We start from the raw sequence: 27,451 nt of genomic DNA on the forward strand, positions 1-27,451 counted from the left end.
AAGAACAAGTTATTTAGCTTTTTCTTACACAATACTGTGTGTAGCATTTTTTTAATGAGAACCCATTACGTATGTCTTTTTTTAACCCATTACGTGCATTTTTCTCATTCCATAGTCAGGTTCAGTCCTTGCACTTACAGGTACGTTCTAAAAATCTTCAGTAGATCAATTTCAGGAACAAAGCTATAATATAAAGCTTGCAGTTCTGGAGGCTGGAGGGTAAAATGAAGCTTTAGTTTGTGTGAGCTATTTTGGGATAGTAACATGTAGTTTTGCTGCATAAATAGACTGGCTGATAGATGTAAGTGTCCTGGGAAGAGACAGGCTTTATAGTAGTATGTGTGAGACTGTGCTGTGTTACGCTTCATGTGTTTCTCCTCCTCTCAGAGGCTCAGTTAAGTGTAGAAGCAGCCTGTAATAGGGATCTGTGTGTATGATTTTCTTGCAGATTTTTTCAGTTAGCAATCAGCAAAGTTTGGTCTTCTGATTAATTATTTTTTTCTTGTGAGAACTTTATGCTTTACATAGCTTAATAGGCACCGACAGGTTTTTAATAGGTACGCCAAATAAATCCCATCTTCTCTTTTAATATCTCCCACATTTTTTCCCTCTCTCTGTGTCTTTAATAAAACCACCATCATTTTAATAAACACATAATAGACTAATTGTTCATGGCTATATTTAACTGGTATAAAGTTATGTATTTTAAAATACAGCCTTTGTTTAGAAATAAATGGCTCATTATTACTGTGGGAAAGATTAGTAACGAAATACATTTATTTGTGAGTAAATACATCAAATTAATTGAACAGTAGCCTATGTTACAAATACTCTTGGTTCTGAGTTAAAGCTATGTCAGTGCTACCATTAAAGCAGTTAGTAATTTTTTTCCAGTTCTCCATTACTAAAACCATCTTGTAGTAGAAGAAATAACTACACTGTTCAGGCTGAACAGTAGTCCCAGTTATTTTCAGAAACTAAGAAAGAAATTTGCTGAAATAACTTTATTAAAATGTAATAAATTAATACCATGTTGATGAATTATATATTGCTGAAGCGTCTGCTGGGTGTCTCCAAGGCAGTGAGCTAAAACACAAAGACCTTAATTATCACATACAACAGTTCTCCATTACTAAAACCATCTTGTAGTAGAAGAAATAACTACACTGTTCAGGCTGAACAGTAGTCCCAGTTATTTTCAGAAACTAAGAAAGAAATTTGCTGAAATAACTTTATTAAAATGTAATAAATTAATACCATGTTGATGAATTATATATTGCTGAAGCGTCTGCTGGGTGTCTCCAAGGCAGTGAGCTAAAACACAAAGACCTTAATTATCACATACAACTGTGCAAATAAATCAGTATCTTTCTGATTAACTCTTCTGCCCTTCCATTATTTCTTTTTTAACTGCTTCCATTGACGCTTGCAGGAAAAAATAAATAATTTCAAAGAAAAAAACCCTCGTAGCAAATATGTGCAGGCTGACTTCACCACCAGATACTCTGCCTGAAACACCTGCCTGCCTCCCTCCCTTTTGTTGCTGATGCTTTTAGTTATAACATTGATCTGGTAGGTGAGAATACCTGATCTGCTAATTGTGAACTGGGAGTCCACTGCTCCCCTGCCATTTGGAAACACTACCTGAGCTCAGAGGTGGCTCTCGGGGTGATCCTTGGAGGCTGACTAGACAAGGTACACGCTGTTCTCTGGTGGCGTGGAGTGAAGCCAGGCAAGTCCTGCCCCAGCCAGAGACCTGAGGGAAACGGGAGTGCAGAGGGAGGAGAGAAGGGGAGGGAGCTGCTGGCCGCCCCAGCCAAGCTCTGCTCCTGGCCACCTCCCGGGGGGTGGCAGCTCAGGCCAGCCTGCCCTACCCACACCTCCCAACCCCAGCAACCTTCATGGGGCACCTCTGCGGGACTGGTGGCCAAATCCCTGCGGGGCTTTGTTTGGTGCTCCGAATCGCTGCGCTCAGGAGTCTGTGGGCTTGTCCCCGTGGGCCAGCACTTCTCTCTGCAGTTCTGTGGGGCAGGATAGCCACACAGCAATCTCACCACAGGATTAGACAGCACCAAAATGCATAGGGACATGTAACATCATGGAGTCAGGAGCACAGACAGGTGATCAGCCAGGGGAGAGGGAAAGCTACAGCATGTAGCAATCCTGCCACGTATTGGAGGAGCTGGAGTGACTGGGGAGAAGGAGAGTATGGGAGAATGTGACGTTAACAGCTGCAGGGGTGTGTGTGGGACCTGAGAGCATGGGGACTTGAATGACAATGTTGTAGAGAAATGTGGATATCCCTCTTGCAGGGGTTTAAGAGAAATGGCTCCAGGATGGTTTTGCACTGCTGTTCCCCACGTGAATAAAATTCCCATGAAGAACAGAAACCAGGCTCCCAACAGTGGAGACCAGTGAGCGGGTGGAAGAGACTTGGAGACAAGGCAGAGAAACCTCCTCTCTCAGTTCCCTGAAACCACCTTCACCCTGTGTCCAAAAGATGCAATAACTTCAGGACATGGGGTAAAAGCATGATATTTTTTACAGCATCAGTAGTGCAATGCATCTGAAGGGTATCACCAGCTGGTAGTATGCAGAGGTGCACCAGCTGGCTTTTGAGAGGACATGCAGGGTGAGCCCAGGCTGTGCTGATGCTTCTTCCCGTGGCAAAGTCAGCTTGGTTTAGGCTGGCTGCTGCTTAGCATGACGGTAGGGTCTGCAGGCAAACCTCTTCTCTCTGATGCACCTTGGAAAATGTTTCCTGACATTACAGTGACTGAAGTAAAAGCAGGTGGTTGGTATTCATGTAAAACGAGGTGGTGATGTATTTAAAGCTTATTACCTCTTACATTGATGCTGCTCAACTCTGCCACTCATTCCTACTCATTCCTACCTTCAGGACGTGCTCAAAGTGTGGTGAATCACAGTATTTCTGGGGAATAGTCTAGAAAGGATAAATAATGGTACAGACTTTTCAGTGAAGACAGTTGATTTGTCTTGTTACTCCTAAGAAGAAATAACAAGGTAGTAAGGAAACTCACTGTAAGGTAAAACCTTGGCTGAAATAGGAGAGCATGCATTTAAATGAGACTGTGACTCCACTTCTTGACTATTTGCCACTGAGCGGTAGAGCAGCAGTCTTCCACAGAAAATGTCATATTTCAGTTGGTTTTCTTTCTTTTGTAATGAAGGAAGAGTTTGAACTTATAAAAAATACTATTTTGGAGGAACTTAATTAAAATTTTGCAAGTTTTAAGTGAAGAACTGATGGCAAATCCAGCAAGCAGCTGGGGTTGTTGGACAACAGCTTACTGGCTGGAAAAGCAGCAGCTGATCAGATTTTAGAGCAACCTTTTTTTTGTTTGGGTTTTTTTTTTTTTTTTTTGACAGTACAGGTAATTAGCCTAAAGAATAAGCCTCAGGAGTATTGTCCGTTTTTTGCCACAGTCCTTTCTGTGTGGTGTTTCCAGAGTTCATAGCTATCTGTTTACTTTGTGGGTTGGCTTTCCTCTGTATGTATTTATTTTTTTGTAACATACGCCAATTCAGGCTGTACTGTTTTTTGGAACTTAGGGCTGGCTGAGTTGCAAAGGGCACATCCATTCCTCCCTGGTGCCCCGGAGAGCAGAGGCCTTCGATGATTCAGTCTGTGGTATACTGTAGAACAATGGATCTGTTCTTCCTTAACTCCAGAAGTGGGTGATACTGCTTGTCTGTGATATCATGAAGTTCATAGATTGGAAATTGCTGAAGGATGTTGTCAAGTATGACTTTCGCAGTCTATTACATATTTAAAGATAAGTGGAACAAAACTGATCTATTGAATGAACTTTTCATGACTGTAGCCTTTAATATGTAGATCACAATAGGGGTGCTAAATAAAAGTTTTATTGGATGGAGACAAGAAAATGCTTGTGGCCTGACATCAGTGGATAGTGTTGTTTCTGGGGTAGAACAACTAGGACAGAAGAGTGAGATGAGATCCAGCTGTGCTGGCCTGTGGTAGCTACACTGGCTTCCTGACTTGCAGGTACCATAAAGTAAAACTCTGCCATAAGCATGATCCTGTCTTTTGCTACCTTTCTCTGGCAGGAGGAAGCTGTGGCTCCATCACACTGCCCAGAGACTGGCCATCACAAATCAGTTCAGTTCCTTGGTTAATCACTTGGTGCAAGCAAGCTTATTGCCAGTATAAAGATGATGAATGCATATAGTAAGTGCTACTCAATAAGTCATATACCTTTAGGTTATTGGCATCAGACCTGTATTTGAAGGAACTGCTGACTTTCAGACTGGGAAACCCAGTGATGGGGAGATCGAGAGCAAAACCAGGGTATTCCTTGAAGGAATCTTTGTCTACAGGACAGAAAACAGTATGTAACTGTGAATAATATTAACAGCATTCATACCACTTGGCTGTTGAAGAGTTAAGGTTTTTTATTCCTGTACTGGATGAATCTTTTTTTCCTTTCAGTATTATGATTGTTTGTGAGAGGCAAGTGCCCATTGTCGTTGTTGGCGATATTACCTGTCCCCTGCTGCCATAGCTTATGAAACTACTCTTGAACAAAAAAGGGTTGGAACCTCACATAATTTTCAATTAAGCTTTTATTAGTTGAAGATGTTGAATACAGTCGACTGGGAAAGTTCAATGCAAGCTGCACAGTGTCCAGACTTACAGGGAAGCAGAAGTACCGATAACCATACGCAGAACTGGGGGATTTCTGAACGCTGAACAAAGCCTGCAAGCTAGAGATCACCTTTCCTGCATGAAGTCTGACTTCCATGGGATTAGTGACTTCATTTAGCAAAAAAGGCTTTCATAAGCAGAATGGTCCTCAAATCATGACAGCCATAAAAACTCAAGGTGGTATATGTGCTTTTATTTATTCTGCTGGTGTCAGCACTAATGAGGAAGCCTGAATGGTCAGCACTGCACTATTTTCCAGGTTATGGTATGTTAAACTGTGTTATTTTTACAAAATGAAATGGGAACAAATGCTGTTTTTTCTAGTAAATTAGGAGTGGACTTTGAGGTGATCGAGTATTCTGTTTTCTAACAGCATAAGACATGTCCTGCTGGGCCTAACCAATGGTCTACCTAAGCCTAGTATTCTGCCTTCACCTCTGGCAGCAGGAAAACCTGAAAGCCTGTCCAATTTCTGCAATCCATTCCCATCATAGTGCCCAGCATCTGCTAGTGTTGTATTAGTGATATTATGGGATTCACCCTTGCCTGTTCCCTTTAGAGTCCATGTAAGGGCCTGTTGCCCATGGATTTGTCTAATCTCTTCCTTGAATTTGCTGATATTGTCTTGCCCCACAGCCTTCTGACAGCCTTTCTGACTATGTAGGAAAGCACTTTACTGTGCTGTAAAGTGGTGTCCTACTGGTCTCAACAAGTGTCTCTTAGTTATGCCATTGCGGCATTTGGCAAAAGATTCTGCATTTACTTTATCCATCACATTCATGATTTTGTAAAGCTCAGTCATAACCTCCTCAATCTTTTCCTGTAGAAACTGAAGAGCTGTAGCATTCTTAGATTTTTCTAAAAAGGCTGCTGCCCAATCCCTTGATCGTTTGAGCTGCTGTTTGCCATATTTCCTCGAACACCACTGTGTTCTTGAAATATAGAGATCAGATGGTATGCATTACTCCAGGCGTGAACACACAAAGGTTTTTACACAGTGGTAAAATGATGCCTGCTTTTTCTCTCAGTACCTTTGTTGATGATGCCCATTATGCTGGTAGCTTTTTTGACTGCCATTTCTATTTGAGTCAGTGATTTTAGAGATTTTTTTACTGTTTTTTCTTGCCAGTCTTTTGGGATGGTCTCATCTCTGCATCTCTGCATTGTTTTTTTAGAGAAAAAGTATTGGACTTGCCAACATAAAACACAATTACTTTAACATGAATGTGATAAGAACTACTGTCTGGCAATAATAAATGTTTTTTTAAACAAACAAAAATATTGCTAACCATGCCAAACAGAACAAATGGCAGTTTGACTTCAGCAAAGAAAGGGCACTTCCTCAAGAGACATTCTCTTTCAAGCTACATCCAGACAAACATACGTAATACTCTTTCCCTACCAGATGCAAGCACATATAGTTCTCTGCCCCTCACTTTTGCGTACAAACAATCCACCCTCAATGTTGCTGAAGATATTATATTGTCTTTACAGCACAGTTTGTTCTCACACTTTCTCCCTGTGCACATCGTACATTTTCAGGTTGTGGACAAAGGTCTGTTGAAATGTAACTGGACCACGAGGCCAGTGCAGACAAGGCACTGCAGTGTCTATCCCTAGTATAACAAGGGACACAGCAGCAAGCGTCATGGGGAGCTCCCTTGACAGCTCAGCCTGAATGACCAAAATCCCATTTACAGCTGGTTCATCTGAGGATAGGAGGTAGCCTAATTCTGGATCACCGCTGAGATGCCTTGATAGAAGTCCTCTCCCTTTTATTCCCTTGCATTACACCATGGCTGAACCAGTCGGTTGCATTTTTTCCAAGATGAGAGAAACTAACACAGTTTCCTGAGAAACACAATTACAGTGTAAGGCATAGCAGACAGGATTCACATCACCTAAAGACAGATGCCTGCCATACCTGGACTGGTAACCGTATGCTCTCAGTGAAGAGAAATAACTTGCTTTCAGGATATGACTTAACATCATGTATTTTAGATGTCTGCCTCAGGTGAAGATAAGATCTTGATGTCAATGGTTTTATCAACAAAAGCTCCACTGAATATAAATAACACGTATACATGGAATCTAACTTGTATATGGGCACATGCAGTGTGCACATTTAACCAACTAATGTACATTATGCTGAATACATACTTTAATATTTAGTAGTTGTAGCATTATTGTATAATATTAAGGAGAGTATTCCTATAAACCAAGGGAAGTCCAGTACAGAATACAATCTTTTGGACACAGCAGCAAGAATAAACCAACTCTACTGAAAAAAACTTGTGCTCAAAGTGTGGTCAGTTCACGTCTATGAAGTCACTGAGCAGTGATGGCATCATTCTAATAGCAGCACAAATGACTCAACCTCACTACTATCATTCCTATCAGATTTCATCTCTGGTGGGTTTTACTTCAAACTAACATGCACTAGAGCATGTTTCTTGAGTCACATTACAAAATACATAAGTAGATTTGATTTCTGCACTCCTTTGTTAACCTTGGTGATACTGTGAAGATATGTGCATGTGTGACTTAAATAGGTGCATGGTATGGCTATAGTATGATATGATACAACCTTTTTTTTTTTTTTCTTTCATCAAAAATTATGAAACATTTTCTAACCTGCTGTGTGTAAAAAAACAGAACAGTGCACAGCTTTCGAAGTTAAGTGGTAGAAACTGATTTTGCCATGTGACTTCAGTTTCAAGGATTCAAGAAGCACAGAGAGTAACTCATAAACTCATAATATAAATTTCTTTCTTCATTTGCTAGTTTTGTAACAGCATCTAATGGTGCTATTTAACTGTAATACATGCAAATCCTCAAACACTAAGTCAAATAAACTTTTCCCTGTAATTATTTAACAGACTTTTCCCCTTCTGTGAAACTGTTAAGCATTAAAAAATTGAAGCAGATTGCTTCAGAAGTATAACTGTCTTCCTATTTGTCAGAGATCTCAAAATAAATTCACCACAGATCAGCTGAAAAATTCCATTTCAGAAGTTTCATTATGCTTTATTTCAATTTAATAATTTAGAATTATTATTCAAATAAAGCATTTGAATAAAAAGTCATGTCAGACTAGAAAAAAAGGGGTTTATTTTGATGAATAAAAGTTTTGAAAAATCTGAAATTTATCCTTAAATTTATTTTAATGATAACAATATTTTTTCTGTGAAAAGTTCCAGGTTTTGTGAAATTATGTTGTTCAGTTATCAACATTATGAAAGCTTTCACGTGTGTAATTGTATAAGACCCTCCGAACAAATAGCTTTGTAACATGTACTCATAACATGTTTCAGAGAAAGGACATAGTTGCTACGTATGTACAGTACAAAACAACACATTACAAAACCTTGCACGTTGGTGACAGCTGCGCTGTCCTGGGAGGTGCTGTGATGATGCTGTACCAAGGCCAGTTAGCCCTCTACCACACTGATATGGCTACACTGCTTTCTGAACCCCGGTGACTAATCCCACGTGGTGTCATACTACATCTCATAGCTGCGGCCAGCATGCACCCACATGAACATCAGGGCAGATTCCAGCAAGCACTTTTAGGAAATTCTTTCCAGGAGGTATATATAGAGAGAAAAAAAGGCCAGTAACTACAAAAGCTTCTTGATTGCTGCTGCCCTGAAACATCCTCTACACGAGATCAGTTACATAAGATCATCATCCTTTTTAGAGCTTTATATTCACAATCATCTTCATTGTCTCAGAAATTTCCATATTTAGTGATTTGAAGCTTGTGAGCTGTGCTGTCATTTGACATGTGATGTTTCCTTGAATTAGCCAGCGTCTATTTTCCTCTTGCCATACCTCTATACATTCCCCTTATTACCTAGGGCCCAAATCTGTAACTAGTTTACTTTTACTTCCCACGTTTTTTCTTTTGCGTTTCTTCTGTCCTCATTTGCATTTAAATCTTCCTTTCCAACTGAATTTGAAATAGCCTTCCTCATTTGAAAGTCATTAAAATTTGCCTTTGCAAGACTGCAACAAAACAGTTCTTTTCGTAATGTTAACTTAAATGCATGAAAAAAAAAAACCCACTTGGTTTCAGTTTTTGCCTTCAAAACTTCCAGATATAAAATAGGTATTCATATGCTTTAAACTGAGGAATCGCATAATTGTGTTATCGCAACTTTCATCGTTCCTCTCCTGCACTGACACCCTTATTGCTGTATCACAAATCCAGTTTACATTCTGTACAGCTTAATCCTTTTAGGTTTTTTGCACTTCAGATGTGTAATGCCTGTAAACTTGGACAAGTGTCGTTTTGTGGATGTGTGTATACCTACATACCACATGTAGTGTATGTTATAACTTGCAGTTTCCTGTTTTGTACCTCTGCATTTTCCAAGTTTGTCCAGTGTGCTAAAAATTTGATTTAGCCCTCACAAGATATGTTTGTTCAAATTTAATATGAGAAGGCACAGTGTGATAAAGCCTGTACTCTTTGTGGTGTATATGATCAAATGAAGCACATCACGCTTACAGAAGTGACCGCCTTTATCTTAAGAGTTTGTAGGCTTACTGCTGTCATCTCATGCCATCCAAAAGTGTGTCTGATTTAAATTGTATGTGTAAATACTGTTTTTTTCCCCATCCTATCTTTTGTTCTAGTCAAGGTTTTTCATTCGTAAAAATGTAGCTGCTTCAATTATTTTCCAATTGGCATAGTTCTAGTAATTTTTTTATGTAAACCCAAGTCTTATAGTAATGCGAAATTTTCAGCTCATATTTTAAAAATGGAATATTTAATGAAGACAGAAAAGTTTGTAAATTTGAATTCAAAGTTTCAAGAATTAAAAAGATCTGTTACTTGTGTTTAAAATCTCACCATTTTAAAGACAATCCCATCACCCATACTTGTTTACTTGATAGAGGAAATGGCGCAGATCTAGAGGGCCGTTCAGGAAACCAGGAGGATCATCCTAGCACAGGCAGGTGCTCCCAGCTTTCCTCTGAGCTCTCTCCCTAGGGACTGCTGGGGAGCCTGGCCTCCACGTTCAGACATCTGTGTGAATCTGTGCTGTAAATCTTCACCGCATGATTTATAAACAAACATTTTTTCAAGTTTTGCCAAGTGATGCTGGCAACTTTTTAGAAAACAAAAACCATCTTTGTGGTTTGTGTATTTACTTCTTATTATTGATTCATGTGTATATTTACTTTTTGTGCTTTGCATAACGATGGTATGATAATACCTTTATCTGCTGGGATTGCAATGTACAGAGGAAAAAGGAAATACAGAGGAAGAACACCCGATAGACTGTAATGCCATTTCACAAATGCTAGATCTTGTCCGATTCCTGTGTGCAGTTTTTCACTTTATTTAGTCTGTTATGTCTGAAACAGCATAAAAAATGTATCCACAGGTAAAGCCCCGTTTTGTAGAAAGCAGTATGATGAAGTAAAGATGAACATTTAAATGTTAGTGGGCCTGCACTTGCACCAAGAGTGTAAAACCACTAGTTAAGCTAGCGCTGACAGACTCAATAATGGTAAAATGGAACATGTTCACTTATGACAAATGAAATTTTAGAACAAATGAAAATGTCAAGTCTCAAAAGAACAACAGTAACATCAGTACATCTGCTGGTAAATGTTCTGGTTATACTCATCAGCAGACGTTTTTCAGCAGTAGAGGCCATATTAGTCCGTTGTTGCTGTTCTTGCATACTTTTTTGGCTGCTGAAAAGAAACACGCAGTTGCCCTAAGAAGGTCAGTAATGGAGAGAGCAAAAAAACACCATACGTTCTTTTGGAGGACTGGAAGTGGAACTAAGGCCCTGAAGGGATTCCTTGCTGATGCTGGAGAACCAAGTCCCCTTTTCCACACACTTCCATTGTCACACAAGTTTTCTTCTAAGTGTGTTCAGTGTTGTGAAAGCCATTAAAAATGTACAAAGGACTGCTCCACTTGAGCATGCTTTTGTAATGTACAGCTTGAAAGCCTTTTGTAGCTGGGCAGCTAGGCTGAAAGGGACACTTAGGAAGATGTCTTTAATGCTTCCAAATGAGTTTCAGGTTTTCTTCATGCATCCTTCAATTTTACATTGCTTTAGTCTTAAACCAGTACTGAACTCTGTAGTTGAAATATCCTGTAATTCTATAATAATTTAATTTCCTACTATCCCTGTTATCTCTTGCCAATCATTCAACCACCTAGATGTCAAACAATTCATGCAGTGGAACCTGCTATTTCAAATAGACTGCTCAGGCCATTTCTGGCATCTTGTTTACTTGGGAACAAATCTTCTGTTCATTTAAATGGAAGAAACTCTATATCTTAAATTAAGCAAATGCATATTTACAGCAGCAGACAATTGGGTTTGGATAGCTTTTCCTTCCTGGCTCATATTCTGGCTCTTGTTCCTTTTCTCTCTAAATTTCTTTTGATTTATTTACCCTTTAATGCCCACTGTTTCACAATTTATTTTTTCAGAGATTCTGAAAAAGTCAGACCAGACCTGATTGTGTTCTTTCTACAGAGGGCTGAAATGAGGAATTGTGTGTGTGTCAGGAGCTACTGTGATTTGTTTCCCTCTAGACCTGAAAACAGTTAATGTTACCCTGACTTCTTTTCTGTCTTTATTCTACAGTATAAACCTCTATATGAATCATACAGTGAGATAGTAGACATGTGCCTTTTCTGCAACAAGGAAAAAAACATTCTGCTTAAGTTACTCTGGCTGCTCTTTGGTTTATGTCTTGCATAATGGGCATTTTTGGCTGTTTAGTCCACAAAGTATTCAGTACCATAGAGCCACTTTTACATCACCTTCCATAATATTCAGTTCTTTTCTGGTGCTTTAGCACACAGACTTCTAAAATTTGAAATTTAGTATTTCCCTCCTCAGCAGCTCATGGTACATTAAAATCTGCACCTCGGGTATCTCAAAACCCTGAAGTTTCAGTATTACTGCTCATTGTTCAGTGCCCATTTCTGTAGCTATTCTACTAGCTCTGACAGTGGCCAAAGAGCTGACTGGATTGTCATCTTCTTCCCCTTTTATTATGTTTAAGTCCTGATTTGATACTTTTGTCTGACATAAGTTTCTAGCATCTCAAAACATACTGATAACTGAAAAAGAAATCAATTATTTAGAACCCAAGGAGAAGAAAGCTGTTTACCAGGCTGTTAGCACTGTTACCTGTTACCACAGGGAATCCCTGTGATATTAATATTTCATTTCTACCCAGATAGAGAGGAAATCTGACAAGAATCAACAACTAATAGACACAGAGGGGAAAGAAATGACAACATTCAAGGGATCTTCTAAATGAATATTTTGGAAGGCATGGTAAAAGAACACAAGGGATCAAAGCCAATGCGACCCCTGGTTCAAAACTTGCTGATGATCAGTGGTAGGTGCTACAACTGCATAATAACTGTTAAGAAGTTCAACCTATTGTGTCAGTTCTTAAGCAAACTGTTCGCATGCCCTTCATTTCATGAGCCTGAAAATTATGCTGGCTGGCTTACAGATACTGAAGCCGTGCCCTTTCCAGCCCAGCCTGCAGAAGTTTATTTTTTGACTTATCCTCTTGGAAGCACTGGCCAAACCAGTCTCTGGTTTGGTCTTTGTTTTAATGTCCCTCTTGTCCCATGATAGTCACCTCAGTGCCCCCTGCTCTGAATTCCATACTATTAAGGAAAGACCCATGCTTCCCTAGGTTTCAGTATGACTTAAATGACCATTTAGGATGAATGCCATGTAGGGTCCAGGACATCTGAGAAAACATATACAGTGACTCAGTTGATATTGGCACAGGCACTGTTTTTGGGCTTAGTAACACTATGATTAGTGACTTAATTGCTGACATATGTTTTCCATCCTTTAAAGGCCAGAGATTTGAGCTGGAAAAATGTTAGGAACCATTTTTGAACCCCTAGTGGTGGTGGCAGCCTTCATAAAGTCTTAGCATTTGTGGCAATTCAAATGCCACAATCACCTATTAAAAGGATTTGCTGTCTTACGAGTACATTCCTCTTGGTACCAGCCAGTTTATAACTGATGTGCTTGCTGTTATGCATATGCACAGATAACCCTTCCAGATGAATCTGACTTTCAGCACTAGAGGTCTACACTTCTGTGAAGTCCTTCCTCATATTTATCAGCAGTGCCATTATTTGTCTTTGATTCACAGATAGTGATTACATTTGCATTTTTGGCAAGCAGGGTGTTCACAGCTGTGAAAAAAAAATATTTTTCTTCTTGGAATTTCCATTCTTGGAAAAGACTGGAAATGAATAACTAGGAAATTACATTTTGTAAAGCCATCACAGCTTTTCATCTTGTTCAAACAGCTTTTCCACCGCAGAAATACATCCCTCCTGTGTCAGTAAGATGACCTTATGACTTTGTAACTGATATTGTGCATTTGCAACTTTCTCACAATCATTTATTTCAGTAGTAAAATATACCTTTGTTTTTATGCTCTCAGTGTCATTACATGACTGTAGATGGGTAGGAAGCATACATTTTCCAGTTTTAGTAGCTCTTCAGAATATTTTGCTTAATCACCTAAAATTGATTGATTTCCTAACCAGTAGTTATTTTCTTACTGGTTACTGGTACTAGAAATAGAAGTCCTGTATAAGAAAACCACTGTAACTTTTTCATCATTAAGATACACCAGCTTCTCTCTCTGCCTTCTCCAATTTTTCTGTTTCAGATACTGATCATGGTAATATTTGGGCTTTTACTTCAAAACAAGATTGTGTTTTAATTTAAATGTTCATTGGCAATTAGAAATCCAGAATGACAACCTGAAGAAAAAGTTACTTTCCAGTTACTTTCCAGTTACTTTCAGAACTCCTTGGAAGAGTCTGCTGAAATACAATAATAATAAAATAAATTAAAAATCCACGGTCGTTGTTTTAACTAGAGGAGAAGATCTGAGAGCTAGCAGCTCTTGGAATGTACTTTTGCTCACGAGGACATCCTTTTTCTCCAGTCTTTCATGAAAATTATTGGAAAATATAATATTGTTTTCTAGAGATATTTATGTGCTAAAAAGGATGAGTTTGCAGGTTAAGGATATTTGTTGTAGTTCTTCCCCCTTCTCCACACACTTGTCCATTCCATTCCACCTTTGCCTGCTGCTCTTCTTCTCTAAGTGTGTGAATATTCTCTATCAAGTTAGAGATTTTATCATAGCAATTCTGGTGAACAATGATTTTGAGAGGGGCCTTCTGAACCTCTTCGACATTGCCATTCTATCTGTTGTGTTTTAGAACCAGCATCTGGTGTGTCAGAGTTACCTCTCAGTTCTTTTGATGTTAAATTAGCCTCAGACGTTGTATTCATTGAAGCAAAAGAAAAGGCCCCATTCCCTGAAATTTAACTTTGCAGAGTCAGCTCTTGTGTAATACTCTGTTGCAGCTGCTTGGAAAATAAATTAAATCCAGCTTTCTGTAAAGGATGGAACATAGAGACAATCACAGACATTACCTTGTAACATAATAGTTCATGAAGATTAAATATAGACAGATATTCCCATTATTGGCTGTTTCACTTTCTCAGGTGTCAGGGAATGGTAAAAACTTTTAATATTTGAAGTATAAGCAAAGATTTCCCCTCCTTACTTCTCTGCTTTAAATACTCCTTGAGGATTTTGTTTTGTTTTAATCCAATGCTTCATGTCTCAAGCATCCTTGTAGAAATCTCTAAAATTATACAAACCCATGAATATTCTGCAAATTTATGCTGTTTCTAAGTTGTGCTCATATGTTGATACAAGTTTATTAGCAAAAACTGTACTAGTATTTCATTCAATGCTACTTACATTCACACATTAGAGAGGTCAGATATAAACAAGTTTCTATCTTTATTGCCTTAATTTTTAACACTCAAAGAAAAATTTCAATGAAGAAAATAGTATACATACCTGCTTAATTTGCTATCCTTTTTAATAGCATGTCTTGCTCATGGATGGGCAGGTTCTCATCTGTTGGCAGCAAGCCATGGCTGGAGGGGTTAAAAAAAAGAATATTAGAGGAAAATATATACTGTGGAGGCTTTCTTAAGGCCCAGCTACCAGATTCCCAGGAGGACACGGTCATGCACGTGCTGTTCTGGCAGGGCTGTGTAGTAGGGTGTGCCAAGCACGTATTTGGCCACTGTCAGGTTTTTCTCCTTTAGACCTCAGTAATGTTTCATCTGCTGCAATAATAACTCTTAACCTTTTTTTTTTAAAAAAATAAATCCTGTAGTCCTTTTTTTATGTTGTGTGGAAAAAAATGAATCTCATTCTGCCTGGAAAGAGAATTCATAATGATTATCTGTGTCTTGTAGAGGTGCAAAATAATGTCAACAGAAAATAAAAGCCACATTTAAAGAGAAAAAAGATCTAACCAACTTCTTATCTGAAGTGAAAAATACTTTATTTTTTCTGAAATTTCTTGATTTTTTCATAAATTTTCTTATAATAAACTTTTGATGAAGTTTATTTTTCCTCTGGTGTTTTATCACCTCTCTTGTTTGTTTGTATTTTGGGATTTGGGTGGTGGTGGTGGTTATTGCCATTATTCCCTCCATTTGCTTCAAAATGTTACAGAAATGCCAGGTCTAATGTCTTCTTCCACTCCTTTTTTAATTATGAGAAAGTCTTGAAAAATAAATATACCAAAACAAATAAATAAGCAAGTCTTTCCTTTTATTCTTGCTCTTCCTTCACATTTCCCATGAGGAAAAACAGTAAAATTTGTAAATTTCTCTTTTTTACACCCAAATCCACTTTTGGTAGGTTCTTAAAAAGCAGTGTTTCAAGTATTTCTAATGCTTTTAATACTATTCCTAATAGTACTAATTTTAGCTCTTACGAAATATTTTTTTTAATGCCCAGACCCATTGGCACTGTAAAGTACCCATTCTGTAGACAGGGAAATGGAAGCACAGAAGGGGATAAAGTGATTCATTCAGGATGACTCATGCAGTGAAAGAACAGGTTTTTGTATGCTATTATCCTACTTCATTCCTGCAAAAGAAAAGAATGAAACAAAGGATTTCCTGATAGCTTATATGTATAAACAGCAGTGTCCCTCCCTTTGCTGCCTGCGGGGCCCCGCATCAGCTTAAGTTTTCCCCTTGAAAGCCAGTCTTTGATGGTGAGTTCTTCTCCAGAATCATAGGTTAGGCGTGGTGATGGATGGTGCATCTACAACGGTGCCAGCTGGGGAGGGCACATGACTACATGGCCATGTGTTTGATCAGCTCAGCAGAACTTTGGACATACAGGTTGAATTTTCCTGAAAATAAGTGCTTGAAAAGTACTTTTTAGCTGGCAAAATTGTTGATTCTCCTGGGAACACTTCACAGGATGGAATAACCAGATGTCAGGGGAAAACAGTGGGAGACAAAGCTTGTTCCAAAAGCAACAATGTTAGAGTGACGTTTTTTCAGCTGCAGGGACTGGTGCAAGGTGCTGGCATTTCTCCTTCTTGGTCTCTTCTATTGCACATTTTGTAATGTTTTCAGAGTGATATAATCACCTCCTTGGCGCCAGCAATTATGGCATGTCCTGTCCCAATCTTAGTAATGACATAGGTATCAAGAAAATAGACTTTTGGAATCAAGTAGTCAAACAGCTTTTTTGAACAAAGGGGATTGAGTGCACCCTCAGTAAGTTGTAAGTTTGCAGACAACACCAAATTGGGGGGGGGGGGGGGGGGGGGGGGGGCGGCGGCGAGTAGGACCTGAGCTGCTGGCTGATGGCCGGCTGAGCATGAGCCAGCAGTGTGCCCAGGTGGCCAAGAAGGCCAACAGCATCCTGGCCTGTATCAGAAACTGTATCAGCAGAACAAGGGAAGTGATCGCCCTCCTGTACTGGGCACTGGTGAGGCCGCACCTCAAATACTGGGTTCAGTTTTGGGCCCCTCACTGCAAGAGGGACACTGAGGTGCTGGAGTGTGTCCGGAGAAGGCAACGAGGCTGGCTGCCTTGGTCTACAGAAGAAGCCTTGTGGTGAGCCGCTGAGAGAACTGGGGTTATTTAGGCTGGAGACAAGGAGGCTCAGGGGAGACCTTACTGCTCTCTACAGCTGCCTGGAAAGAGGCTGTAGGCAGGTGGGTGTCGGTCTCTTCTCCCCAATAACAAGTGACAGGACAAGAGGAAACGGCCTCCAGTTGTGCCAGGGGAGGTTTAGGTTCGGTATTAGGAAAAATTACTTCCCTGAAAGGGTTGTCAAGCATTGGAACAGGCTGCCCAGGGAGGTGGTGGAATCACCATCCCTGGAGATATTTAAAAAATGCAAAGATGTGGTGCTTAGCAACATGGTTTAGTGATGGACTTGACAATCCTAAGTTAATGGTTGGACTTGGTGATCTTAAAGGTCTTTTCCAACCCAAATGTTTCTATGATTCTGTATACTATACATTTTTTTCCTGAAAACATGAAATTACTTAATTCAAAAGACGGCCTTACGTGTTTAATTTATATTGGGGTTTTTTTTCCCTATTTGTAAGTAGACAGCATTTTAATCATTTTATCCTAAGAAACTCTGTAATTCAGTTGTTATAATTTGACTGAATTTTGCAATGTTTTTGGCAGTTTAAGCATGTAATCCTTTGGTGTTGGGGGTGGGGGGGCGACTTGCAGAAAGGATGGGGAAAGGCAGCACATTTTGCCTGATGGAGAATGGCAGCAGAGGAGCAGTTCCACCAGAGAGGATGGCTGATGGATAAGCACAGCAGTAAGTAGTCTGCTCCCTTCCCAAATCCTTAATATGAACTGGAGCACAAAGTTAGTTCTCTGGAATTTGCTTCTGCTTACAGATAATTCTGTAATTGATGAGAAAATCTTGAGCTGTTCGTGAATGTATTGATGGTCCTATAGAGATGTATTTTTTTATGGGGCAGGCTGAGTTGTAAATTTTAGTAGAACACATTGGTATTGCTGTGTGAGGAGAATGTTTGATTTTGGTTTGCAATACACAGCAATTGTTAACAGCTTTGGCTTGTCGGAATATTCACATTTATATTTTTTTTTTCCTGTTTTAAACCACTACATCAAACCTGCTTCCAAGTTTGTTTAATACTGGAAAAAATGTCTTGTTACAAGTAGAGAGTGTAAACTGATATTTCTGTTACCACATTCCTCCACAGAGGAAGACACTTGTTTGGTGAGACATGCTTAGCTTAGCTCTGTGTGTGTGGCATTTGAAGACTGTAGCAGCTAGTGTTTTGTTTTCCCTTGTTTCTAGCTGGTTTGTGAATAAGCCTTGAGAACTCATAGACTTCTGCTCATTTAGGTATTTTATCAAATGAGATTTTCATAATATATATAGTAATTTTACAGTTCATAATATGTTCTTACTTTGTTAAGATAAAGCACTATATTTCTAGCTTTATAGCTTTTGCTTTCAGAGTCTGAGAGTCATGTGCACTATAGGGATCTTACAGTGACTAACGGAAACTAAGTAGAGAATACAGGAGCACAAGATATTTTAGTGAGGTTTTTTTTATATTACAACAGTTAATCATAGTGAGACTATGAATGAAATGTTCCAATGATCCTGAAGTCTGCAGAAAATGAGGTTAAAACCTCAGGCATTAAAACCAAAATGCAACATGCACTTGGTCATCTCTATACTAACCATTAGAAAGCAAATCTGCAACACTGCATTTGAAGTTTGATATTTCTGATGGTCTACCAGTAATGGCTGTTGATAGTGCCACAGTAGGTTGAAAAAGAAAACTGGAGAAAAACAACAGCAAATGCGAGAGTTTAGAGAGATTAGGCCCTCTCTTGAGTTATCAGGTTAGAGATCATTTAGGCAAACTCGACACCCAGAAATCCACGAGCCCTAATGGAGTGCACTGCTGAGTGCTGAGGGAGCTGGCAGATGTTACTGTCAAGCCACTCTCCATCATCCTTGAAAGGTCATGGAGGACAGGAGAGGTGCCTGAGCACTGGAGGAAAGCCAGTGTCACTCCAGTCTTCCAGAAGGGCAAGAAGGAGGACCCAGGAACCTACAGGCTGGCCAGCCTCACCTCCATCCCTGGAAAGGTGATGGAACAGCTCAACCTGGAGGTCATCTCAAAGCAAGTAGAGGAAAAGAAGGTTATCAGGGGTAGTTAACAGGAATTCACCAAGGGGAAATCACACCTGACCAACCTGATAGCCTTCTATGATGGATTGACTGGCTGGCTAGATGAGGGGAGAGCAATGCGTGTTGTCTGCTTTGACCTCAGTAAGGCTTTTGGCACTGTCTCCCATAACATACTCATAGGTAAGCACAGGCAGTGTGTGGGTTGGATGGGTGGACAGTGAGGTGGATGGAGAATTGGCTGAATGGCAGAGCTCAGAGGGTTGTCATCAGCGGTGCAGAGTCTGGCTGGAGGCCTGTGGCTCATGGTGTTCCCCAGGGGTCAGTACTGGGTCCAGTCCTGGTCAAGTTACTCATCAGTGACCTGGATGAAGGGACCGAGTGTCCCCTCAGCAGGTTTGCTGATGATACAGAGCTGGGAGCAGGGGCTGATACCCCAGCAGGCTGCACTGCCATTCAGCGAGACCTGGACAGGCTGGAGAGTTGGGTGGGGAGGAACCTGATGAAGTTCAGCAGAGGCAAGTGTAGGGTCCTGCACCTGGGGAGGAACAACCCCACGCACCAGCACAGGCTGGGGCTGACCTGCTGGAAGGCAGCTCTGCGGAGAAGGGCCTGGGAGTGCTGGAGCACAGCAAGGTGCCCATGAGCCAGCAGTGTGCCCTGTGGCCAAGGCGGCCAGTGGGATCCTGGGGGGCATTAGGGGAACGTGGCCAGCAGGTCGAGGGAGGTGATCCTCCCCCTCTGCTCTGCCCTGGTGAGGCTGCATCTGGAGTGCTGTGTTCCAGTTCTGGGCTCCCCCAGTTCAAGAGGGACAGGGAACTACTGGAGAGGGTCCAGTGAGGGCTACAGAGATGGTGAGGGGGCTGGAGCATCTCCTTCTGAGGAAAGGCTGAGGGACCTGGGCCTGCTTAGCCTAGGAAAGATTGACAGAGGATCTTATCAATGTCTACAAATATCTTAAGGGCGAGTGTCAAGAGGCTGGGGCCAGGCTCTTTTCAGTGGTCCCCAGTGACAGGACAAGAGGCAATGGGCACAAACCGCAATAGAGGAAGTTCCACCGGAATATGAGGCTGAACTTCTTTACCTTGAGGGTGGCCGAGCACTGGAACAGGCTGCCCAGAGAGGCTGTGGAGTCTCCTTCTCTGGAGACATTCAAAACCTACCTGGATGTGACTCCATGCAACCTGCTGCAGGTGAACCTGCTTTAGCAGGTGGTTGGACTAGGTGATCTCCAGAGGTCCCTTCCAACTCTGACCATTCAGTGATGCTGTGATTCTCCAGCATGTGCACAACAGTATATACAATAATCATATCCATGTTATTATGATGAAAAGTCAAGCACAAAAGAAGGAGACACCAACATTACAATTGGATTAGGAACCCTGGTTTAGTCCTGTGGATAAATAATTTGATACAGACTTTACCTATATGATTCCATACTGCTTTTATTTCGCTGAGTGCACAGAATGAATGCACTTTTTTTGGTTTTCTATTGTTTTCTTGCTCTTCATTATATGGCCACGTGCTTCATTGAGAACCTGCTGTTCAGACCTGTTGGAAAAGCAGTTACAGTGCTTTCATTGCCTTTTCTATGATGTTCATCACTATGCTACCTCACTACTTTTCATACATGATTAAATTAATTTTCATATCACCCATGTAATGATGTGGGGAAGTATTATTATCCTTCTTAACCCAAGATGAATTAAAATACAGGCATTAAAATGAAAGTATTCCCTAAATTGAATATCCAAAATGAGGTACCTAGGACTTCAGGTTTTTGATCTGCTTATCAAAGAATGACTCATATATTCATAGTTTTCCTGAAAGGGTGGGTGAGAGAATGTTGAAGTGCTAGGATATACTGGGGAAGTATCACTTCTTCTTGTTGCTTCTTACCCTCTTCCGTTGGCATTCGCTTTTGGCCACTACTACTAGAGTCAGAAGAGTGGATCTGATGGATCTTTGAGCCACTTAGTGGCTGCTCAGATGTTCTGAATTAATCTGTATTTGTAAGTGGTGATGCCCACATAGATCAAGCAGCAGCCCTTCAGAGTGGATACCTCAAGAATGAGAAAACTAATTAGTTAGTCACATAATTAGTGACATATGATAAACTTGGTGTGACTAATTCAGTACCAGGTGGTCTGCAGCCTGGACAAATATTTCCAGTTCTTGGTGATAAAAGCACTTTTACCTTTCTGTAGTCCTTTGCTTGAATCAGTACCCACCTCCTGTAGTGAATAAGTATCCCACTGGCAGGGGTGTGTTCCTCGGAGTCCTCTTAGACCCTGAGTAAGGTGGGAATTTTGTAAAAAATAACACAGTTATCACTTAGTATTTTTTCAATAATGTAGATACATGAGCTGACTGACTTTAAGGCTGGCTGAAGCTTATAACTCTTTGAAATTTATGGAGATGTTCACAGAATCAGCAAAAAAAAAAGTATTTTGCATGTATTTGGCTAAATTTCACTTCACAAAACAGCTTCCATGTCTTGTTTTTTTTTTAATATGAAAAAATACACATCTCTTCTACTTTCTTATTAACAATTTACCCATTTTCCCTAAAAAAAAACCCAACAACAAAACCCGGGAAATTTCAGCACAACTGGACAGAATTTAGTAATGTAATGGTAAAAGAAAAACACAATTTTATAATGTGGATGGTCAGGCAACCCTCTTAGGTAATGTTATTAGGCTTTATAATAATATAATATACCATTAAAATAATATTTTAAAAAACCAAGAAGAATATGGTCCAAATGATCCATTAGTGTAGGTTAAAATTTGTTTTGGACTAGCAATGAGAATTATCTTTCTTGACATACCAGGTACTCAGTGAATGTGCTCAGGGTCTACAATCGGTATAAAAATACAGTATGAGTGCATACACTCAAGATATTCCAGTCTCGGCACCCTTCCAAGGCAAGCTCCTGACCTTTTTGTTTCCCTTTAAAGGCTGTTGCTTGATTGTGGCAAAGCTGTAGCAAGGATTTCCAGAACCCAGATCATGAAGTGGACCTTGATGCATGTAGTAGAAGTCCAGGGAAGTGGAAGCAACTAAAAATTTAGAAAATTCTGTATTTTTATAATATATATAAATATATAAATACAAAAAATGCAATACAAATTAATACAGTACAAAAATACAAATTAAAAAAAAAATATCCGAACACCCAGAATGTAAAGAATTGAAATAGAAAGAACTGAAATGGAAAGAATTTCAATGAAACAATTTTGAAAAAACAAAGTACAAAACTTGTAGAGCTCTGAAGCTCTTAATACTTCGAGCTTTTAAGCTTTAAACAGTACTTGCTATGATTTAAATGATAATTGCTGCTAACATGTACCAACATGAATTCTCGTGGGAGTAGAATTCGTATATGATTAATTGCCAGCAATTCTTTATTGCAATTAGAGGAATGTTACAACAGTGTAAGAAAAAAAAATAAAATGTTGCTTTTCAAATATAATTGTCTTCTTTTCATGGAGCTTTCATTGGCGTAGGGAATCTGGAGCAACACTGGGAGACACTTTCTTTGTCTAAAGAGATAACTGCAGTTCCTTACCCAGCTGCCTCCTGCCCACTGTCCTGTGAAGCTGGCCTTGATTTCCTGTAGATATCTATGTGTGCACATTGTGCTGGTGAAACAAGCCATCTTACCTTCTGTGTGCAGGGTTCTTACAGTCTGGGCTATAGACCACCTTCTTTATGGACATTTTTGTCCACAGCTCTTACCCGTTTTCTGGAAGACACACTTTTGAAGTAAGATTGGCTTAAGCTCAGTTGTGCAAAAGACTTAAGAATTATGAGCTGGGTGATGCTGAGGCATGCGACCTCCTCTTGTCATTATCATTGCATCTTCTGGCTCTGGACCTCCTTCTGAACTGCATTCTCTGGGAGATGGAAGTGTAGCCAGGAGTAACCATGACTGCTTTTTCCTGTCAGCTGCTGGCTGGGGCACTGTTTGCCAAAGATCTCTGCCGCTAAGCACAGGGTACATGTAACCATATCTTCTGTGACTGTGCCAGGGGTCTGTTGTCATTGTGGCCATATATGATGATTCTTCAGAAGGATGTGTTTTCCAGGAAGCTTCCCAATGCGTACTAGTGTTAGCCCTGGGGAACATTCACGTGTACTTTCCGTATTCCATGCACTCTCATCACTACTGTAGTGTACTGATTTACATAGTATGGGTCTGAGGAGCTACCTTTTTTCCTACGTACTTGCTTTATCCCACCACTACTTCAGAAAGAATATATAAACAATTTGGCCACTTCTGATAATAGCATCCAACTGAATTCCCAGAAAGAGGAGGCTGAGCTCTTTCAGTGTATGAATTTTCTTTCTCTGGCAGCAAACTGTTTCTGAATCATGATCTTACATTTATTTTTATGTTTTAGTTTTTTCCTGAAAGAAAGGTGTTCCACTAATATCTTAGGGGAACTACATTTTAATTAGGATTAGTCAGTATGCCTGATGGATGGTTTGCATATTTGTATAAATTTATAATTAAATATTTTTAAATGTTTTGATTCAAATAAATTTAAAATAAAAGAGAATTAATAGGACTGCAAATTACAGTAAATACGTGCTATATAGTCAGAGTCAGTGCAAGTTGGTTTTGTATCCCAGTGCCCAAATAGCACTCAAAAAGTAGTATTGCAGAAAAAGGAGTAAGGATCATTGGATCAAAACTCAACATGGAAAGAAAACCAGTGCTGTTTTAGAATTTCTTGAAGAAATGAGGTGAAGTGACTTTTTTTAAAGGGTTTGAAGGTACTTTAGTACTTAGGGCCCAGAGAAAAGGTACCTTACAGAAAATAAGTGCAGACAACATTATGGAATGATTTAAGTGAATGGTGACAGATACACCATAATTAAATAATGACAATAATAAAGTGGAGAACCATCAGTCCAGCTGAGACTGCACTCCTAGAAATGCGGTGATGCTGCCAGGCACCCGCAGCAGTAGGAGCTGGTGGGTGGCTGGGGCCAGCTGGCTGGCAGGCTGCTCAGGAGCACCCCTGGATTTGCTGCGTACTCCTTCTCATGCCTGGATTAAGTGGTTCTGGTTTTCAGCCTTCTTCACCTCCAGTTACCCAAAATAGTTCAGATTCTTCAATATTTTCTAAGGGTTTTCTCATTCAGACCTCAACCCGCCACAGATTTTACCAGAAGCCTTGTGGAAAACTGTCTCAGTGACCTTTTTTTGTTATCTAAAAATGGGGATACAAGCCCCAGTAGGATTGTTAGACCAGAACCACCATAGAAGGTGATTTAAGCCTAGGATAAATCTGAACATATTACCACATTTCTTGGAAGTTATTTTGCATTTTGTTTCTCTTGTGGTTTTGTTTTGGTTTTTTGCATTTTTATTATACTGCAGTAATACAACTATTTCAATCCAAAGAAACAATAAAACATCAAATCCATGTAACAGGATCTGGAATCTGGTGTTCTTATCAGAACATCACATTAATCAGAAGATGTTCACTTGCAAGAGCCAAGTCTGAGGAAATAATAAAAGGAATTACAAAAAGAATCCCAGTATGGCTGAGCCCAACAAGCAAATTGATTTAATAGGTGCAACAAAGGCTAGCATGCCAAATGCATAGACCACTGAGGTATAATTAAGAATAATGAAGTGACATTATGAAAGAGTGCACCTTGAACTTGGTGTGAGGAGCCTGTTCAAAGCAAAAGGCCTAAAGATATGGAATAGTTGTCACAGGAAACTCCTTGCTTGGAAACTTCAAAACAAACCATGAAACAGTTTGTTTTGAGAGATCAGCTACGTTTCCTAAGACACTTGCTAGAAAATCATGAGGCAGAAGTAAAACAGATAGTTGGAATTCATTTGCTAACATGTTTGGGTAGACTAATTCTTACAAACCTTTTTGCTTCAGAATATTTTTTATCCTGCACATGTTCTGTTGGCCTGTTATCTGGGCTTTTAATATTAGTATTAAGCCTTGTTACACTCCAAATATGTCCAAAAACGTGTATGCCAAAAGCAAAAGCCAAGTTCTGCTGCTAGAAGCAAATTTCATGAAATGTCACCTTTTCTTCTTTTGCTTGCAGTTTTGATACTGGAAAATCTGTCCACACCACTTCTAAAAATGGAGTTAATCATAGGGCTTGCTTGCTTGCTGAATCGCTTAACTGGACACCCAAAGCCACAAGTAGGTAGTTGGCTTGAATTCTCCAGTGGTACAAGAAAATTCAGATTTAGATCATATGTTCCTTTTAATATCATTTGCTTACAGTTTGCTGAAAATATTTTTAAGCAATGGAAAGCAGAAGTTTTTATTAACTTCACTACAGAGAAAATAAAAATATCAGGTAACACATAAATGATGTTTATCTTCAAATGTAGGGAACTGAGACAATAGACCTTCTAAAATGTCAGTATAAATATTTTTCTTTTCCCCCCCTCATTTTCCTGAGGTCTTTAGTTTTTACTAGGCATGGGAAAAGAGACAGAAAGGAAAGTAAAAGGAGAAAACCAGATGTGGTTTCTCCTGCATCATCACTGGGTAGACACTGTCAGAAAGGAAACATTTTGAAAGGTCCTAAGCAGAGAATTAACATAAGAAATAAAATTTTGGCCTGCTATTCAAATATATAAAAGCACTAATTTTTTTTTACAGGGAGGGGTTTGATGCTCTAGGTTAACCAACTTAACATCTAAAGTCTAGTGAGAGCCTATGGCAGGGACTGATTAGTGACAATTTGTTTCTTTCTGATAAAGAAAATTTCTAAAGTTTCATCCTTACTAAACACTGGAAATAACCATGTCTGGAAAAAAAGGGACACCCAAGTCAGCTGTTCACTCAATTTAATGCTTAATTTATTAATAAGGAATAATAAGGTTCAAGAGAAGTCATAAAGGCATAACTAAAGTGCGCGTCCAGTCTAGTTAATGAATGTAAAGCGTGTCTAAAATCAGTATTTCACAAAGAAATTATGGTAATTATTTGGTGTATTAGCAAATCTTTGGACAGATTTACAGCTGAATTCAGTGAATTCAGTGAATATATTTACTGTATAAAGTAAACCAGAATTTAACTACCTAAAATGCATCAATGAAAATTCGGTTCTTATTAGCAGATAATGTCTGTTCCAGAGGAAGAGGTTTTTGTCTCTGTCTCCATTTATTTCTTTCTCTGCCGTCTCTGACCGAGAGCTGTAAAATTAACATAATACAATCAACATCCACCTCACACAAAATGCTTTATAATGACATAGTATTTCAGGAGTCTCTGTGTGGTTTTTAAAGAACTGTGTCACAATGGGCATAATTTCCACAGTAACTGAAATGGTCTGTCCTACTAAAATAACCTGTAGCTAATTCAGAATAAATCATCACATCTATGAACAAAACTTTAAACTGCCCTGCTTTGATCAGAGACACACATATCTCTGGAATACACAGTAATTAATGCACACAGGGTCTAAGAGCACACTACATTGCCTGTCACATCCCATCTGACAGAGAATGAGTTTTCCCCTGTGCTGGGTTTTTATACTGAGCAATTCCAGAGACAGACACACTGGCCTTTCTCTGCAATCCTCCATATCCATGGTGGATCCCACCAGCTGAGCTTGCCCACTGCTTTTTTTCATCCTGAGCAATACAAGTAACAAATTCAGATTTGGCATTTGAAGGAACCATCTGAACCTCTCTTTTCTCCAGTAGCTACAGGCTGCCTCCTCCAGAGGTGGGCTCCTATCCTGGGGCATAAGGGATAAATAGCTTACTTTCTCCTTGGAGACTTTAATAACATTTTGTTACCTTGCTTTTGCTTTAAATGAGACCCTGCCCAAAGGCAGTTGCTACAGGGCAGCTTTTCTGTGATAATTTCAGTGAATTACAGCTGCTATGCTGAATCTACCCATTCAGTGTGATGGTTGGATTGTCCTCCCAGGTGAAAATACAGGATGGGACTTCTGGGAAGTAAGGATGTTGACCTGTGTAGGTAGGTCCTAGCACGGACAGATGGCTGGAGAGATTGCTTGACACAGGACAATTAATTCCTTCCATGGGGGACAAAAATTGCTCCTCTAGAACTTCTTTGTCTCTCTGTAATGTTTAAAGATGGCCTTAAAAGATAAGGTGTCCCTAGAGGATCGGTTAATTTGGCTTCTCCCTCCCCATAGTTTCCAAGATCAGATAGGCAGAAGGTGGAGAGAGACTTAAAGGGGAATATCTGGAGTGCAGTTTCTATTCTTAAAAAGTCTAGTAAATTCTTCATTTTTGGGTGGAATTTATTTCCTTCCCTCTTCTACTATTGTTTACTTCTCTAAAACAGAACAAAACAAAAACCCCCAACAAAAGCCTACAGAAACAAACTGCTGAACTCTTAGTAATAAGGAAGACCAACATGAAGATTTTCTGTGCAGCTTTAATTACAAGCTCTGGTGCATATTCATTATGATACCATTACTTCTTATGTAACTAAAACTATTTTGTACACAGATCTTCCCCTTTTTTGTTTTAGCAACCTTGTAGAGAGTAGGAGAGTGTTATTTAAAGACTCAAAAGGAAGTCCACTGAGGGTTTCTTACATTGTGTAAAGAAGCTGTGCAGCCATTAACAATGAAGTGGTGCTGCTGAGATCCAGGATCCAGAACCTCTCCTGTGCTTGCCACAGATTTCTACTATTGCCTGAAACAAATCAT

General features: G+C 39.6%; 1 protein-coding gene across 4 annotated transcripts in view; it reads left to right on the forward strand.

Moving 5' to 3' along the window:
• Positions 1-27,451, forward strand: part of PDE4D (phosphodiesterase 4D) — a 624,748-nt gene that overhangs the window by 463,356 nt on the left and 133,941 nt on the right. The window lies entirely within an intron of this gene.

This window comes from Falco biarmicus, chromosome Z, assembly GCF_023638135.1.
Source record: "Falco biarmicus isolate bFalBia1 chromosome Z, bFalBia1.pri, whole genome shotgun sequence".
NCBI lineage: Eukaryota > Metazoa > Chordata > Aves > Falconiformes > Falconidae > Falco > Falco biarmicus.